The 20,083-nt window shown below is 37.1% G+C and overlaps 1 protein-coding gene across 3 annotated transcripts in view; it reads left to right on the top strand.

Annotated features, from left to right (window-relative positions):
• Positions 1–939: 939 nt before the first annotated feature.
• Positions 940–20,083, top strand: part of plagl2 (pleiomorphic adenoma gene-like 2) — a 44,048-nt gene continuing 24,904 nt past the window's right edge. For all 3 annotated transcript variants that reach the window (XM_085344677.1, XM_085344676.1, XM_085344675.1), the window contains exon 1: positions 940–1,170. The gene's annotated coding sequence lies outside the window, so the exon portion shown is untranslated. The remainder of the gene's footprint in view (positions 1,171–20,083) is intronic.

The following is a 20,083-nucleotide window of genomic DNA, read 5'->3' as shown; positions in this document are numbered from 1 at the left end:
TGGGAAGTGGTGCCGGAGAGGCAGTTAGGGTGATGAGGAAACGAGTTGATGTGCCCTGGAAGTAATTCTTTCACCCTTCTCCCCTCCCCCTTCCCCAAAGGACACACAAGATGGGAGAGAGAGCAACGGGACCACCACCACCACCACCAACCACCGGTAGCCTTCAGCACGTGGGGACCCGGGGTGATCATCCACATTCCAGCTTGTGGGCTGGAACTCCTACTCGTTATCTGGCGCCATGTTTTCACTTTCGGATACCTTTAAAAAGCACCTTAATTATACCAGCACATTAATTTCAATAAAGTGGTTTTGTATTTTTTTTATAACGCATTTAAGGGTAAAAATGTTTTTCAAGTTGAATCCACCCCCCCCCCCCCCCCCCCAATTATAAATAACAATAGCGAAATGATGATGAAGTGGCGTTATGAGAAATCTTATGTTCTAGATGGTTCTTAAAACGCAGACTCCCATTGTAGCTAAATATTGACGTAGTTATTCCAGCAAAAAGGCTGAAATAAACAAATACTACATTTAATAAACAGAAAATTCTTTTTTTTTTAAATTATCAGTGGTTTCCTCATTATTGTTGAGCTTCTTAAAAAAAACAAGATAAATAAAAATAAGAAAAAGCAAAGCATCGAACAAGTGCATTCATAGCTTAACAACTAAGCCCTCCCCTCTTTACTCAAGTCTGGGCACAGCCTGCATTTTAGACATTGTAGAAGCTTCTGTTTTCAAACATCTTTCTAATTGTTTTAAAGGTTTTCTTGTTTAAAATCAATGCGCAGAGTGAAGATAAGCTGCAGGTGTTATAACTGAAACTAGTACTGCTAACTGGGAGGACTGGCTGCAAGCTGCTGAAAAACCAGTAAAGCTGTCGCTGGTTAGAAAAAAAAAGTTTGTGAAAGTGGCCTGACGTCACACTCCCATAATGCTTACCGCCCCATAACTCCGCTGCAGCCTGAGGAGAGCCAGACACACTCTCAGGCCCCGAATATAGAAAAATTATTGGGAAAAATCGGAAAAAATATCCAAGCAACAGATCGGGAGGAGAAAAGAGCGTGGAGCGGTGGCGTGGGCTCTCCCACAGCGGGTTTTTGGTCCGGTCCGGGATGGGAGGCTACCGGGAGTCCTTGTGAAATTGACTAATGCGATGCTGGAAACTTTCTGGTGGGTAAACTGCTCGTTTTTTTCCTCTAAGCGCTCATATTGTGGCTTCACGTCCTCCCGTCTGCATGTGTGCCTTTGCTACAACTTTCCGAGCCTCGTATCAGCCCTCAGTTGTCTCTAAGTGACACTTGAATTGTTGTGAACGTGTTGTTACCGTCGCACGATCGGACTTTGCGCTATTTTTTCTTTAGTGGCACCGTGTAAGAAGCCTGGGTATTTAATTTATAATTACGCGATCGTCTCTTCTGCCTCGTCTTCTTCCTCAGTTTTTTTTAAACGTTTTCTTGTTTTTGCTCGATGATTATGTTGCAAACGCAATCTGTAAAGTTGTTCCACACGGCGCACTTTGTGCAGCGGCCCCTCGCTGTTGACGTTTGATGTAGTTTTGCAAGTTTTCGGCGATCTTGTGATTTTTAAGCAATTTTCGAACATTCATCAAGTGTGCAGTGCCGCTGCACGGGAGAGGGAGGTCGAGAGAACGTCCTGTTGCGTGTGTTTGTTGACCAGAGGGGAAAAAACAAATTTGCTGAAACGTGCACGGATGTTTATGCCCATCACAGATTCTTTAAATAAGTTTTGCGACCGATATTCAGTCGCCCTCCTTGAACCTTGAAGCCATTGTTGCTGTCTGAATCGAGCCGTCCACTAGGTTGTGGTTTATGTCACAGTTCGGATGTTTTGCTGGGAGAGTGTGCGCTTTTCCTTGAAAGAGGGGGGTAAATAACAACCAAGACCCTGCCAAAGAGCCGGGGTGGTTGGGGTCACAGTGTGGGGGTTCAGTTTGTGCACTTGTTTCTGATTTGGCTGCACGCTTTTTACGTATTTACTGTCATTCAGGAGGGAGGAAATGAGCACAAACAACGGTGGAAGTAACCCTAAAGTAGTCAGCTTTGCAGAGGACTGAACAGAAAGCTGTTTCTCCTATTGGGAGATTGTTGCATTCTGGTGTTTTTCATTTGCATTTCATATTGTTATTGCAGCAATATTACATTTCAAGATTAGCAAACTTTTTCCCTGTTCTGCATAAAGCATGAACTCTGGCTGAACTTTGGGATATTTAAGTTGTTTTCATGACATCACTTATAAACTATAAGCAGACATCCTGTGATTGTACAGGAAAGTGCACATCCACAGTGGGAGATTCCACTACACGCATACACGGTTTTCCATTACCAAGTTATCCATCGTCATTTGAGCACACTAAAAATGACAATATGGAAGTACATCGGCCAACATAAGTATCAGCTGTTGATATATCTGTGTATTGTTGTTGTTTTCCATCATTTGTAGCAGCGTGGAAATGTTCAAAGATACTGTGAGGAAAGGAAAGTACTTTAGGACAGTTAACAAGAACAGAAATGTGGACATTTGTGTCAGCATCTGCTGTTGGCTAGATATTTATTTTAAACATAGAAATCATTCCAGACATTGATGATCAATGTAACCTAAAAGCAAAAAAACAACAACCAAAAGATCAACTTACTTCCACAAACATAAAGGCTCAAAAATGATTGATTGATTTTTCAGTTAATGTAGGATAAATACCACATGACGTGTCACATTCGTTTTTAGAAGCTATTAGCCATTTTGCGAGTTATTAAGAAAATACATACACTACATATTAGACATGCATAGGTTGTGAAACTCTAGACTGATGCTGATGTTTAAATTAGCAATTCGATTGATAGCTGATATTTTTTCAGTATTTTTATTTTGTTTCTGTTGTTATTTTTGCGACACAAAGTAATCTTATTTGAAAACAAAGCTAATCTCTGTTAGTCTTTCAGCTTTTTATTACACAATATTTGTGCATCTAGTGAGTACAAAAATGATGTGCAATTAAAGATAAATATCAGCGACTGATATCGATAAATCTTGCCTTGTTATCCTGCTGATTTGTGTAGAAAATGATGTGATGAGTCACTTAGTAAGATGTCAATTCATTTATTTTACTGGGATCAATAAAGTTTTCGAACTGAAGATAACTTCTGCCTAATGGTTCAAGGTCAAATTCATATTTTGCTTGCTACTAAATCCACAAACACAATTTCAGTGCATGCAGCTATAAATCAAGTCAAACATTTTGTTATAGTTCATATGAATAATGTGATATAGCTGGACTACCAGTCAGAAAAGTCATACTCACGTTTCAGGTATAAAAGGTAGCTAAAAAGGCTAAATTCAGATCAGCATGTAATGAACTTTAGGTAGGTTTTTCCCTTCAACTTCACGCCTACATGTCTGAGCCAAGCATGTACCATCAAGGCCTCCAGCTACATAATAAGGAAATGGAAGTGAGGTTGTCACGAGACAATGCCTTTGCTGGTCGCTCTGCAAGTTGAGACCCATGTGTTGATGTTTGCTGCTCTCTCACTACAAGCGTTCGGCTGACGATGGATCCGCCCCATGGAGCATTAGCCAGATTTCAATTCTCACACGTGGAGCGTTGAAGAAGATGACTGCTTTATTTTTTTTACATGCAGTGACATGATATATGAAAACAAAGGTATTTGAATATAATAGTATTTTCCCCCACAAATTCACAGAAGCTCACGCTAATTCCCATCAGTATGTGTGTTTTCAGAATGATTATGTGTACTCTAAAGCACAAAAAACCCTCAAGAAACTCCAAGACTCCAGTACTCCTACTTTATATTTTTTCCTCAGACATAACCATCTAATGATTCATGTTATTCTGCTGCCTGAGCTTTCAGATCTGCTCTGTTCAGTTGAGCACAGTCTTTGCTTGAGTCCACTGAGCCAGCTTCTTCTCATTAACTTCCATGCATTGCCTTACATTACTTCCATGCCCTGTGGTCGAGAGGCAGCACGTTTCATGTTTGCCTTTATGATTGAGCGAACGTGGGTGCCTGTGAGAGCACACACACTTGCCTGTTTGGAAGATGTGTGTGTGTGCAAGTGTGTGTCTGCGCTCCATTTTAGTGTGTGTGAGTGAGAGATTGCTGTTTTTTGAGTCCAAGGGAGGTCTTCTCTTCTGAAAATCCCCCTCACAATTCCTTGCACCTCTTCGGGCAGCAGCGGTGGTGGCAGCAGCGGTGGTGGCGGCAGCGACGGCGGTGGCAGCAGCAGCAACAGCAGGCTGATTACCATGAGAAAAGAGCATCAGTTGGGTTAATGGGAGGGACAGCCCTCTGAGGGGACAAATGGTAGTTAATAACCAGGGAAGAATCGGAAAAGCTCTGATCCCTTGCTTTGTACTTTTTCACCTTCTAGAGGCATGGATGGGATGGGGTTGGAGGGGGTGGGTGAGGGAGAAAGGGACACTGGGTTCATGGTAGAATGGATGCTGCTTGCTGACAGGCTGTAGGAAAACTGTACTATGTGTTACTTTCTCAGGAGTGGCACTGGGAACCTGAGAACTGCAACAGAATACAGGGCATTGCCAGAGCTGTTAAGTGTGTGCATGTGTAAACACTGGGCAGCGTCCGTACAAGAGTGTGTGGACGTAAGTACATTTGGTGTCATGGGATCAATGTACAGGTTTTTACTGAAAACAAGTAATACTTTACACATTATTTGATACTTTTCCTAAAAGTAATGCAATTTGTTTCTTAATGACCTGCCGGAGAATGTAATTCGTTACCCTATTTGATACATTACTTTTGTGTTACTCTGTAAAATGACCTTAAACACATTATCGTATAATTATCTATATAAACCATAGGCTATTATTATAATCCATATCTTTTAGTTTTAAAATTGAGATCAAAGAGGCTTCACAGTGATGCAACTGCAGAAACACGAACAGGTAGAAATGAAGGCTACAATGGTGCAAGCCTGACTGCTCATCACTGTTTTTGTTACCTGTTGAAAATCAAGCTCTGGCTGCAGGACTAGAGTCAGCAAGCCCTCAGCTTTAAAATAATTCTGGGCTCTTGGCTAGCTTTCTGTTAGTATGCTGTCTGTGCAGATGTTTGCAAAGAGTCCACCTTGTGTTAGCACAGTGCGGTTGTATTTGTCTTGATACAGTTTGCATTTCACCATCGTGCTTTTGTCCTTTTATGGAATAAAAGTAAAATTAATGTCCATATTTCTACTGCCTAAAAGCTCCACACCACATTTTTCCTCTTTTCTTCATATAGACAGAAATCAGCTAATAGTAGGGCAAGTGCACAGGAAAAAAGAAAACATGTTAACTTGATGCTTTTTTCTTTCTGTCTGCCTGGTGTGCAAACAACTAAAGAATCTTTGTAAAACAATGTCACAACATAATTGTAACTAACATGTCACTGTGTTACTGAAAAATTTAATGTGATTACAGAAACACATTACACTGAACACTGCATGGGACTAGCAGGTAAACAGATATTTCATTTAATTTATTTGCAATATGTGAGGCTTCACACATTAGCTGCTCGGCTTTCAGGCTATTGTGTGAGAGAGGGCTGAGAGCTGTATGTTGGGTGTGAAAGCAGAAAGAAGTTATGAATTCTGAGAAAGACTGAACAAGGGAGCAAGAAATAGAAAAGCAAAAGGATAAATCTGTAGCTCAGAATGTGGGTCTGATATTGAGTGGTAATGTGGTCAAAGAAAAAAAAAAAATCAGCAGTAATTTGTTTTTCCTACCAAGAGCTACAAACTGCCATACTACTAAATGTTATGAAATACTTATAAATGTCAAGACTGGAAAAAATACTGGCTAATACTTTGATTAAAATAAGTGAATATTTTCAAAAGCTTAATTTTATTCTTGATGATTTTCACTGGTTTTAATCACAATTTTTTCCAGTATTAGACTGTATTTATTTTATTTAGGAAAATTGGGTGTGCAACTTCTTTATTACCGTTATTATGAAATTAGTAATTTTTTTTGCTAAATTAATAAAAGCAGCTTTGTAGAATCCAAAAAGTTTAGCTTTATTGTCCCATGAAGCCTGACAATCAAGTCTAACTTGTAGTCTGAAGTCCAAGTATTACATACTCAATTAAAATAGGATAAAAACAGACTTGGATATCCTTCCTTTTTCAAATGTTAAGTTTGTGGGCAATTAAACATAGCATTAAATCAAATCAAATCAAATCACTTTTATTGTCACATCACATGTGCAGGTACATTGGTACAGCACATGTGAGTGAAATTCTTGTGTGCGAGCTTCACAAGCAACAGAGTTGTGCAAAATACAATAATGTAAACAAGCAAAATACAAGAATGGCTACATCTGAAACTAATAAATATATGTACAATATATAATAGTATATGCATTTCTGGATGTGTATACTAAATATTTTTCTACGTGTGTGTGTGTGTGTGTGTGTACACATATTTTACAAATTAAATAGAGTAAACAATAAATAAAATATATAAAATTACAAATCAGAGGTTTGTTGGATGGAATTGTTTTGCTGTATAGATAGCAATGTGATGGCTAGCCTACCATAGCTAATACCATAGCTAATGTATACCAATGCTAATGTCAGGTAACATTACCAAAGTTTGAATACATAGAACAAGGAAAATATTACTGAAACTTTTTGCTGACTTTTTGTTCGTGTGCATCATAATCATAACATTATCGTTATAATAACAATACCAGTGGAACTGCTGCTTTAGCTAAATGTGGCTGGTAACTGGTGGGTAATATTAGCTAAAGTTGACTGACCTTACTATTAAGTCTGTATGCTGAGTTTATGACTTTTTAGTGTGGAAGATTATTAATTAATTAATTTGACCAGATATTCTTAACACCATGTATATGGACAGAACCCATGTTGAAGTCATATATAATTTAGATGGTTTTTACTAAGTTCACATGATGTTAAAGGCTAAGAAGTAAGCTAGTAGGTTTAGGCATTGGGGACTAATATTGCTGGGTGCATAAATATGTCCCAAACAGCAATCTTTATCCCAATTTTTACTAAATACAACTCTATGTACATTTACAACATTTAGCCTGGCAGCTATGACAGAGAGAAAAAGATGTTTTGCTGTATAATACACTGATTGAAAACAGGCATACAAATGAGTGGAGGAGCTTACATAGGCACATAAAGTCTCACATATGCACAGATATTTACAAGACTAATTAAAGTAAAAAACAAACAAACCCAAAACCCAACAACAACAAAAGAACCCTCACATTGTCATTTTTACTATGCATAGGCACAAAGTTAATAATACAGGCACACATGCTCTCATTTACTCACTCTTGCAGAGGTTTTTCAGACCCAGGCACATTCTGATGGGTGCTGCAGTATGCTAGTCAGAAATAGTATGAGGATGCGAGATGCTTGAACCACATACTGCCACTTTTCCTCATGGATCTTTTTCTAGGAAGAACAGGGCAGCTGTGGCTTTTCAGAACCTAGATTCATCCATCAAAAAGCACCCATGGTTTACACCACACAAAACACACACATACACACCCTCTTTCCTCTCCCTCATTTACCTCTAGTCCTTCCCCCTTTCTCCAATTCCATACATCCTCATTTCTTTCCATCCTCTCTCTTTTGCTTTTTATTGTTCTTGCTTTTCTTTTTTTCAAAGAGTTTGTCCACCTTTTCCCCCTCTCTTTTGCCCTTCATCCATCCTTCTCTCACAGACTGAGTTTACAGCCCCAGGCCACTTCCGCCAGGCTGTCTGCAACAGATTTATTAATAGGCTCGTCTCTCTCCAGTAAACACAGCATTGGTTTAGGGGGTCGTCTCTCAGGCACTGATAGACTTGTACTTAACCTTAGGCACTGACCGACTCGAGAATAGTAGAAGGCCTGTTGGTTCCAAGGATGATCCACTGCAGACCAAGTAAAAGAGGGGAACAGTTGGAAATAAACACAAGTATGAAATAGTTTGCAGTGAAAGACTGAAAAATTTACATCTGGTCAGGTGGAGTTTGGTAGGTGAAAGGACAAAGGAGCAGAAGGGGGATGAAATGTAAAAAATGTCATGCGATTTTACTACAGGCAATACAGCTCACACCTCACCCTGTTCATCTACTATTGATTTATGCCACCACATGACAACAACAGATGGAGATTTCCCATTTGTCATGGACTTATGTTAAATATTGTTGGAAACAGTTGGTCCATCTTAACTGATCATTCACTATGCCCAAACCCCCTTTAGTTAAGGTCAATTCATGGTTTCTGTAAACTCAAAACAGACTTGAACAAGCTTCTGTGCATATACCACTGGGGGTTCATGGACACATTCCTACCTAGAAAACTTGATGCTGACCTCTTGACACCAAGAAAGGAGCTGTTTTTTTTTTTTGTTTTTTTTTTAATCGTTTTTGTGTTAGTAACATAAAAAAGTAAAGAGAACCTAGAGATTAGAGATTAGGGGAGAGGATGTGAAATGTAAAAGAACAGTCTACTCAGATAATCATGTGAGCATGATGCTATAACCTGGCTTTTACTGTTTCAATGAGTTAGCAAACATCTTGACTGTTAGGTGATATTATCAAATAAATGGTGTGACAAATTTAAAGATAGATACTGAATGGAGAGATTTGTTTTTAAAAGGACAGGACTAACAAACGTTTTTGCATTTTTTTTGATCATAGTTAGTAGTATACAAAGTTGGGACTCTCATTTCTTACAAAAACAACCATTGATATACCTAACAGATTTTAGCTGTCGTTGCTGGCGACCTATTCAGGGTGTACATTGCTTTTAACCCCATGACAGCTCAAGGGCTGCGAGATGCGGCATTAATTCGATACGGGGTGGCTGTAGTGTAGGAGGTGAAGCAGGGTCTACATGTCTGAATGTGTGTGAATGTTAGCTAGAAAGGTACTTAAGGATAGAAAAAAAATACAAAAGCGCTTATATAGCTTATATAGTGTGTGCTAAATAGTCCATTTAGCACACACAGAGTAAAATGGATGGATTGATGGTAGCTATTTTGTTAACTATCAATCTGTTGGTTGTCTTATAGCTGATGCAGACAGCAATATTGTTTTTTAATGTACTTTTTAAAGTTTCCCGTTTGTGATAGGGATTTTTCTTTTTGGCCAGTGCTAAATTTCTACAATGGATAAACATTAGTGATTGCCATTGGTTGAATTCAAGTCAGGTGATCTGAACTTTGGAAGGTGAGTTTCTACTTATACTAATGGTCGTCCAGTGTATTGGTACATTTCTAAATTAACTCAACTTTCCTGGTAATCTTTTATTATTTGTATTGCTTATCTGGTAAGGTAAACATCAGCATTCTTACCAGCTACGGAGCCATTAAAAGGCATGATAGTAAGGAAATTGCATTTTTCTTGTATTGCACTGAACTGCTAAGTTCCAGTATTACATTACGGCTTTTTAAACTACCCTAAATGTAACAGAGAAGGGGTAGGATTAGACCTCTGCTACAAACTCATAAATTTATGCTGAAGTATAACAAAAAGAGACTTTGACATTCTTATGATTTATCCACGGGTGCCTTACTAGTTTCATACATTTGAAACTAGTTTTAAAAATAACATGAAAAAAAGAAAGCAAATACGCTAAACCAGAAAACTAAAAGCCAGGCACTGTTCTTAAAATAGCAGGAATTTGTGCCAGTCATGATTTACATTACTGAAGAAAGTTTCTGTAATAGGTGAGCAGTAACTTCAATTGGAGTTGCTGAAAAAATGACACCCAGGGTGGATTCAAATCTATTACTAGAAAATTATTATAATTAAACCCATCTCCCTTTGAATAATATGGTCAGGACATACAATTTGGTTTGCTGTTGTAAATTGTAGTTAACTGGGTATGCTACATTTACAGTTTATGTAAATGATTCTGTGAGATTCACTTTGAGCTTTGTAAAATCTAAAAAAAGCCTTTATTTTTATATACATATATTTGAATATATTTTATATATATACGACTCTTAGTACAAGTAGAGCTTCAAAGGCCTGTCAAGCTTTTTTAGGTTTTGCTAAGATATACTTGAACAGTTGTTATTTGGTGAGTTTTTGTCTTCTTTTTTTAAAAACAAAATACAATTGCTTATTTTTTATGACTATACATGTAGCTATTAACCTTTTGGCATTTCTTTTTTTGTTTTTTACCTTAGGAGGTACCATAGGAAGCAAAAAAAAAAATCAGGTCCAATTTAGGGAAGATAAAATATTTTAGAAGCATCTGCATAAACTGACTGTCCTTCAGAGCAGCACTTTTTTTAAAAAAAAAGAAGAAGAAGAAAGAAAACAAGACAAAAAACAAATTGCTGTTGATTTTAGCTGACATTATCCTTGCAGCTAGTTTCAAAGATGACCTCAGTTGTGCATTTCTGCCATGAAAAAACCCCCCAAAACAGAATACACTCTTTTTATGTTTTTGGTGTCTATGAATTCATTGAAATCATAATTTTTATTTTCATTATCACTGAAATTCATTCTTTCAAGCAAGTGAATAATAGTTCAGTTCATAACATGTTACGACTGTTTAAAACACAAGTTTTTGTGTGTTTTTTTTCTTAATAGTTATTTATATTTTATTAATGACTTTTCTGTTTGAGCATTAACTCTTTTAATTCACTTCACGCACACTTGTCATTGTAAAAGAGCATTTTGGGTGTTTTTCCTTTTAATGAAATGCCTGATGTCTGATTGGCATTTATATAGGTTTCTTGCTAGAGGTTTAGGCTGCAGATGGGGATTATTTTCAGTTCTTGTTTAAAACAACGAAGAAAACGTTTTTGTTTGTACCAGCAGTGCAGAACCCAGATTCATTCAGTGCACTGGCACATAACAAATATTTACATAAGAGAAGCTACAACTAGTGATTTTTAATTATATTATTATTATTTTTCAAATCTGTCAATACAAAATACAAACAATTCTGCAATCTGTTACAGGCTGGTTGTCTGGTGATTGAATTATTATTAAAAGTTTGATGGAACAAACTTTTACAGCCAAACATATTTAATTATTTTTAGGGCTACAAATAGTTGATTAATGACTTTGTCAGTCCTCAAAACATGTTTAAAATGGCACGTTGAGATCATAAAAAGTTACAATATAAATAGTTTCAACTCTAAATATTAAAATTTTTGGAATTTTAATTTTTGCATGTGAAAATTGTAGCCCTTTTCTCTAATTTTTGTATTGTCTAATAATTGTAATCGGGAACAGGTTTTCTAAAAAGAAGAATGTTGTCCAACAACAGGGAACGTAGAACCTTTGAAGTGTTTTTATTCTTTTCTCTTCACTATAATTCTATCCAGATTTTGTTAAATTTCAGTATTTTTTTCCGTGAATGTGCCAATAATGTGATGTGTTCGTGATCATCGGCATTCCTAATATCATCTGTTCACGTGCAAAGTTTTCAATCTGAGCCAAAAGTGGAAGTATTGTGGTGCGCTGCTGTGGTGAGCTGTAGCCGAGGACTGCTCCAGTACCGGACCATCTAGCGCGCGCACGCTCACTGAAGTATGTCAGAGAGTTGTTTAGGATCAACACGTGACTCAGAACAGAATTATGCGTATGTGTATTTTACAGTAATATCTGGAATATGGACCTGATGTCGAATGAAATGCAGTCACACACACACTCCTGACTCACACACGCCCTCCCCTTTCTCTTTCGCGCACACATTCGGCTACAGTAGTACTGATACATGAGTGCGCCGCTCCTGAGTCATCCTCAGGAAAAAGAGGAATGTAGCCACACTGTCTGATGACACAGTGCTTCTTCTTTTCTCTGAAGTGATTTTAATAATGTTTTTTTTAATAATGGTGGCCTGTGCCACCCACCCTACTCAACAATCCAGTGCTTGCTAAGTATTGCCAGGCAAAACCTTCAGCTCCCTCAGTAGAAGTAAGTTTCTCTGCTGCTTGTGCCAGCTGAAGTGAGTGATGACTTTGAGCATGGAGAAAAAGAGGCGCATCATCAGCTCGTACCTATGCACTTCTGATTTTAAACACTGGGAACATGACTCATGTAGGACTTACTTTCTGCCTGCAAGTACTCAATGTTTATCTGTGCCTCTACAATGTGGTTGCTTTCATTTTACAGTAACTACTTAACCAACAGATTCTCTGTAGTGAATTCATTGGTGGACAAAATACTTGCATTTCTTATTCAAAAATGTGCATCACCACAGTGTAAAACTGCTGTGATGTATAAAGCAAAGTACGCACAAAGTTGAAAAGTATGTGGCGGTGTCACTGAAATATAAATGTATTTGTTTATAAGCTGTACATAAAAGGACGCAGTAGCATCAATATATAGAGATACTGCAGGGGAAATATCTTTAAGGTATCTTTGAGTAAGTATATCATTACATCATATATCATTACATTGCACCATTAAAAAAAGGTTTGGTAAAGGGGGAGGTGGAAACTGTTATTTCTCTATTAGTATTAGTTTTATATACAACAGATAAGATAAAACAGCACTTTTCACTGAGTTGAATGAACAGCACCAAGGCCCAGTACAAGATAAATAGGTACTATTTTAAACTGTGAATCATGCAAAGCTATTCTTGTAGAGTCCAAGAATAAAAAATATAATGCTCAAAATAATCTGAATAGATCAAGTTTAAGCATGGCCAGATAAACATTTTGCTCTGGGGCAGGAACTCATTTTGGGCCAACTCTGTTTCAGTAAGACAGTGATAATAAAATACTACAAATATAATGCTATAAAATGCCCTTGTATTTGCATTTATTTACTTCATCGTTTGTTCAGTAGAGTAAATTATTACTTCACTTTTTGAAAACGTTAAGTAAATATATGCTCTGTAAAACCCTAAAATTAAACTTGTTTAATGTTTTTTAATAATAGTAGTCCTGTTATTAATGTTAATATGAATAATATTAAAAATAGCTGAAAACCTGATTAGCAAGATAATGCTCTCTATTTTTAAAAGAACGCAAGGAAAAAATACAGAATCTGCATCTAATGTGTTGCTATCAGTACCATGGATTAATTTTTAATAAAACAAAACGTGTGATTTAACCATGTGAACTTAAACCACATGAGACCAAAGGCTACTCTGCTAAGCTACCCTAGCTATTTATAAAAACAATTTTTATACTTCATAAAGTTTGGCTCAATCAGTTGTAACACTAATTAACTCTATACTGCTTGAAAGGAGCAACACATGAAGCTCTTTTCTGACCTTTGTAATGTAGTTAAAATACATCACTCCCTTTTATTAAAATAACAACTATCTAGCTGTATGGTTGAAAATCTTTGTGTTTTACTAGATGGGATAAAAATCTGTTGTGTCTCAATACATGTCCATTTTTTTTAAGGTCGCTCATTAGAAATAGGGTCTCGTGACTGCAGGCTCTGTGTACTACAATGGATCTAAAAGGCTGCTTTAAGGAACCTGGGCATGTTATTAAGTGTCAAACTACTATGAATAAGTTATGAGCAAGGCTTCACTTTAGAGGGGACATATGTGTAATTAAGAACAATTAACATTTGTAGACTTGTAGATTAAGACTTTTAAAGTAGACTGTATTAATGAAGTACTATTAAAGGAGAGCACCAGTTCTAATTGTGCTGCCACATTGCAAGCGCACAGTAAACAATGCATATTAAGATCTTGATTGATATATAACATTGATTTGTAACTTATTGATTGGTGGCATCTTATAGTCCAGAGACATGCATGTTGGGTCATTAGTGAATCTACAGTGGGTGTGGATGTGACAGATAAAGTGCTTACAGTTTACAGGATAAAATGCTGTATGAATTTATGGTTATATGTGATTTATTATCTAAAATGCTTTAAGTGGTTAGTAAGACTAGAAGAGTGGTATATAAGTGTGAGGAGATAACTGTAAGTAATTCAGTTCAATTTTGCTTTTATTTATATAGCACCAAATCACAACAAGAGTCACCTCAAGGCACTTTATATTGTATATTGTAACCCTACAATAATACAAAGAAAACCCCAACAATCAGATGACCTTCTTTGAGCAAGCATTTGGGGACAGTGGGAAGGAAAAACTTCCTTTGAACAGGAAGAAATCTCCAGCAGAACCAGGCTCAGGGAGGGGCGGGCATCTGCCGCGACCGGTTGGGCGTGAGGGAAAGACGTAATTAGGAGGAGGTTGAGATAAACCTTTGTTATTGGACCAGTAGCTGTAGAATGTTGTCACGCAAAGTAATACGCAGGTAAGCCTTGTGGACAGTATGCTCACCTAATAGTGAAACACTTTTTGGCTAAATTATTTGAGCTGGAAAAGAACTCAAAAATTAGAGCAACAAATTCAAAAGTCAAAAGCTTAGAGAATTCAAATATTTAATTACCTGTTATGTAATATTTGTAATATTTTAGTTATAGTTGAAATACCTATAAAAATTATTAAGGATAATAATAATAATAATAGTAATACCAATAATAATAAATAATAGATTATATTTAATTTAATTACTTTAGGCAAACGCGATAATGCAATTGCACATTATTTTAGCGCTTAGGTTTACAGTGTGCCTTAAGACAACCTGTTACCTCATAAAATAAATAGTGATAGTTGAGTTACATTATTTTGAGTCATGTCTTAATAAAAATTGAGGGAACTAAGATCGTCTATAATAATATGTCACTTGGGTATGCCAAAGGAAAATGTTTAAGTTTAGACTTTAGATATTAAGCCAAACAGTTATTGTCATTTGGTGTATTACGGTGCAGATGTGTCCTTCCTCCAGTCTTCATCGCCTGGTAGCTTTTCTGCTTCCCTCACTAACTTGTTTATCAGTCTGCTTACTCCCTTCCTCTCCCCTCGTACCTCTCGCTCTTCACGCTGTGTTTTGATCAGTTGGTGAGCTCCTACCCCCCCCCCCCCCAAACATACTTCCCATTATTTCCTTCAAGTATACTCTTTTGTGCCATTCTCTTTGCCGAGCTTTGAATTTTCCCCCTCTCTGTTCACTCTTTCGCTGTCTCTCCCCCTCCTCCACGACCACTTACCAAATTTAACCCCTCACCCACTTAGATGCATTCCATCAGCTTCATAAACACACACGTGGTACCAAACATGTAATGGTACTTCCTCTGCTGTCCTCCTCTTTTCCTCACATCTCTCCATCTATTCTCTCTCTCTTGCTCTCTCTCTCTCCTCTCAAGGCCTTGGTGAACGACGACAACAACAAGTTGGAAAAATGAAAGTGGGGTGACAACTGCGAGTCCCCTTTCTGCCTCCCCTCCAGGGCCAGTGTGAAGTTTTCAGTTTGATTGAAGGCCTCTTTTCTGTGGTGTGCAGTGTGAAAGCTGTCCTAATTGAATGATAAAGTGCCCCGAGATGGAGTCCACTGAATAGCCAACAATGGCCAGCCTGTGTGTGGTAGAGGGATTTTGGTTCACATCCAGCCTCTGCCTCTCTGCTCCGAGAGGGGGCCTATTATAATACTCTCTGCTGGACTCGGTCACGTGATACTGCCTTGCTCCCTGCTACTCACCCCCTCCTCCCTTTTTGTCCCCCCCCCCCAATCTCATCTCCTCCCTGTTCCAGTGTGGCCTGGCCAATCCGGTCACATCATCGGCCTCTTCTTCACCCTGCTGGTTTGGTTGGATGGTCTCATTTTACCAGCGAGTGAATCTCTTTGTGTGTGTGTGTGTGTGTGTGTGTGTGTGTGTGTGTGTGTGTGTGTGTGTGTGTGTGTGTGTGTGTGTGTGTGTGTGTGTGTGTGTACTGTACGTATCTATTAACTCAAAATGTCCTCAGGCCTGTGCATCCATCCACTGCTGTCAGGTTACCAGGGTGATATAGAAAAACTCTATGACAAAACAGAAGTGAAAGCAAGCACTAGATTTCAAAGTGACTCATCTTATTGATCTAAGTTGAAACCTTTCAACCACAGAGTGTTTGACAGTTTTAGGGTTGCCAAAAAGTTTGGATATTTATAAAGACATATAACAAATTTGAGAATGCTGCCCAAAGACTTCTGAATATTCAAGAACGCCAAGTCACTTCCCATATGGAAAAGATATAAATCTTATAAAGTTTGTATCTGTCTTGTGTGGAACTTGTTTGAAAAGCATACAAGAGTGAAAACAGATATAAAATCCCTTGAAAAATTATATAAATGAAACTTGTATGTTTTGGATACTTATTAAAACAATATATGAAAGTAATGAGAAAGTGCCAACTTTCATGAGTAAATCATATAAGCCTTATATGATTCACTATATGAAGTAAGCCAAATCTTATGCAAGTCTTTTATAAGTTTTTTTCTATTTCTTCTCCATATGGGTTGACTTGGGCAGCTTAAAAGTGGATGCTCACAATTTCATTGAGAGAGAATGATGTGCAGTGACACTGGCACCAGCTTCTATTTCGATAGAAAGGACATCTGTGTATCTATTTAGCTAGCTATCTGCATTTACTTTTTTTTGTTTCAACTTTTGTATGACTGTAAGAAATTCATTATGAACAACTTTTCTACAGAATTTCTTGCACAGCCTCTTGATATCAATAGCCTTCAGTCACTGTAGCATTCCAGCCAGACTTTATTCAGACGATGCACTCAATGATCATTACGGATGGACCATAATTCACAGAAAAGGCACAGGATCAGCCTGCTAGATCACTCAGAAACTTGTTAACAATCAAGTAATACATTTACAAATTGTCCGAAATTTAAACAACAAGTACAATACACAAACATACCTGTTCGCCTTCCAGCTAGATGCTAATTTAAAGATGGATGGAAAACAATAAGTTTCTCATTAACCTTTTCTGTGGCAAGCAGTAGCAGTTCGATCTTCCTTCCCGGAAGTTGCCCGTTCCGAATTTCAAAATAAGAGTCTAATCTATATTATAAGGTATAATTTGTTCAGGGATTTAAGTGTTTGAAAAAATATCAAATAAACAAATAATCTGGGTCATTTACAGTCACCACAACCAACCACTTTTTATACACACATTAAAGTTTCACTTGTGGTCTGACTATGCTTCTGTCTATGTAAGAGTTTGTCATAAATCCTTAACTGACTAGCCAGCATGCATTAGTGTCTTATACTACATCTGCTATTTTTTTGGGATTAATTTTTGCCATGAAGTGCTTGTTTTGTGTTCTGTTATGAATAAGTTCATTTAAGTGGTGAAATTTCAACTGTTGCCAAAAGGCCGAGATGGCAGAAAGGTGACCTTTGATCATCAAGATCTGTCTAGAGGAAGACATAAACATTTTCAGTATGTGGACCTATGGAAAGACCCTTGGTTGCCTTCAAGTGCCACTTTTGGTTTTGATTGACTCGACTCTTGATTGACCTGCCAGTTGCAGGTGCTTGATCCATTGCTTACTGCTCCTGTCTCCATTCACAGATTTCATGTAGTCAAGGCTCAAGACTAGAAGTGACTGGCAGATACCCATGCAAGATGGCCAATATAAAAAAAAAAAGCAAACAAACCACCTGTTACTCTGGGCCTGATTCTTGTATAAGAGACCCAGCCACCTCTTTTTTCCATAAACTTATGTATTTTAATTTCAAGGCAATCACTTTTGAAATACATATTTTCAATGTTTGCAAATTCAATAATTACATGTTTGCTAACTAAGTGAAAAAATTTAGATATAGCTGATGGCTAAAATAATCATGGTTGTTGTTTTGTTTCATTCCAGATTACTTACGTGTATTTATGAAACTAAAGTAAAATAGTTGGGCTTCTATTGTCTGTAAGCAGATGTAAATAATTGTTTTAGTCCTTTAGCTTTGTTCACTCCAACTCATTGCAAACTTTGTGGAAAAAGCTTCTTTCGGCACGTTTGCCTGAATTGCAGTTAATTTCCGTGCAGTATGATGGTATGACTATCAGCTCTAAAACTGCTAAGACTTTTATACAACTATTAATAATACTCATTTAAAAGTGATGAATATTTACCTAATAACCTTAAAAAAATGGGATTAAATTCACTACAGCTAAAAGTAAAATCCCATTTGGTCTCATGCAGTTTGTATTTCGGGAAACTAAAAAAATCCTCCTAAGACCCAAACTCTTCCACGGCATGCATTTTTAATTTCTCTTTGATATTTGGGCTGATTGGGACCCCATGAATGTAAAAACAAAGGATTACCAGATTTTATTTATTTTTTTGTTTCTAAGAAAAATGAGAGCCACATCAGGCCCTTGTAGAGAAAAAATGAGTATTTTGGTCTAAATAACCCAAAATCTGATGTCCACATATGTGGACAGGTCCTAGGAGGTTAAAGAACTGTTCCAGCTTTATCATTTTCTCTTTGACTTCCTGTCTACAGATGATGTGAGATTGTGTTGCAGTAAGTGGATTGATTGACATACGCTTGATGGGTGATCACCTTGTATTTGGAAGAAAGTATTATGCCTTCTTCTATAGCTGTCTGGCAATCAGAATTATATTGACACTGTACTGAGATCATAGTTAATGTTATTATGGTGTGATTGTATTTGTTTTCAGTGAGCATTTTTTCATATCAGAGCAAACTCTGTGAACAGAATCACAGTGAGACTGGTCTGGTCACAGACACACACATTTTTTTGTCTTTTAATTGTAGAATAAGATTTAAAATATACTGGCAGTAATATGGAGATATTATAAGTTTAGTAAATAAACCTTTATAATAAATGGTATGCAGTACAAAATACAATATTTTCATTCATTGGCTGTGCCTACCAATGCCCCTCTCTGGTGACAACGCTGGTGGTCATTAGTTTGTTTAGAAAGTTTGTGGAATTATTAGCAGACTGTCTGTTCTACTTAGAAAACAGACTTCTAACTTGAGTTTAACATAGTCATAAGGATGAACAGGAATGGCACAGTTGGTTACAGAAAGTGAGATGAAAGTGTAAATAAATTTCCAAGTTAGCTGCAATGCCCCACTGTTTTCATCTTTTAAAAAAAAAACAGTTTTATGGTACTTCATATCTTGGCTACAAAATGAGGCAAAGCTTTCTGTTTTAGTTATGATTTTTCCACATCCCTATATCTTTGATTTAGCATGTATTTGACCTCTTATGAAGCTCTACTCTTGCTGAAGGAATATATTTTTGTTTCATTTTCTCTTCAGTCAAATCAAAGTCATCACCTAGGGGCATAAGGATTTACTTGATTAATATAATTAATGTAATAAACAGGTGCATGAGAATTGTAGCTGCACATGCACAAAGATAGTGTGAGAGAGAAAATGAGACACTGGGCAGTTTATTTATCTGGATAAGGTAAAGGCCAGAGAGCACTGAATCACAGTTAACTCTATTCACACAAAGCAGTGAATGGGCTGTAGTAATCATTATAATAGGAGAGTTAGCAACTAAAATGATTTCAAGTAATCACATTTCCTGTAGGTCTTTTAAAAAAACAAAAAAAAAAACAGTTTTATTCGTTTTATTTCTACGCTCTTTATTTGGAATTTCTTGTAATCAATAGTCTCGAGACAGCGTAACTATAGCCAATACAATAAAACAATAACAAAAGTAGAGTGAAAGATTATGGGTATGTAACAGATGTAAAATTTGATTATGGAGTTCCTCAGGGTTCTCTGCTGGGACCAGTTCAATTTACATTTGTGCATTAATTAATCAGTAATGTGCATTGACTTTTACTTTCTGTAAAAGCCACTTTTACTTTTACTTCACATTTACTAACAAAACATCAAATATCAACATGCCTCAACTACTTAAGTAAAGTAAGAAAGTAAAATTTTATTTGTTTAGCACCTTTCAAGACAGAAATCAGAAAGTGCTTCACAGAAAAGCTAAAACATAAAAACAGAAATCAACCAAAAGCAAGTTAAAAAAGATGGTTTTTTAGCTGTTTTAAATGAAACCACTGAGTCCACAGATCTCAGGCTTAAAGGAAGGGAGTTCCAGAGTCTGGGGGCCACAGTTACAAACGCTCTATCGCCTTTCGTTTTCAGCCTCGTATGTTGGACGACCAGCAAGCCCTGATCACATGACCTCAGGGATCTGCTGGGGATGTACTAGGGTTGCACGATTTTGCATAAAATGAGAATCACGATTTTTTGGCTTAGAA

The sequence above is a fragment of the Diplotaxodon limnothrissa genome, linkage group LG20 (genome assembly GCF_057381915.1).
Source record: "Diplotaxodon limnothrissa isolate DT_005_m linkage group LG20, D_limnothrissa_male_GT1.1, whole genome shotgun sequence".
NCBI lineage: Eukaryota > Metazoa > Chordata > Actinopteri > Cichliformes > Cichlidae > Diplotaxodon > Diplotaxodon limnothrissa.
The sequence above is the reverse complement of the archived record's forward strand: the minus strand, read 5'-3'. Positions and strand labels throughout refer to the sequence as shown.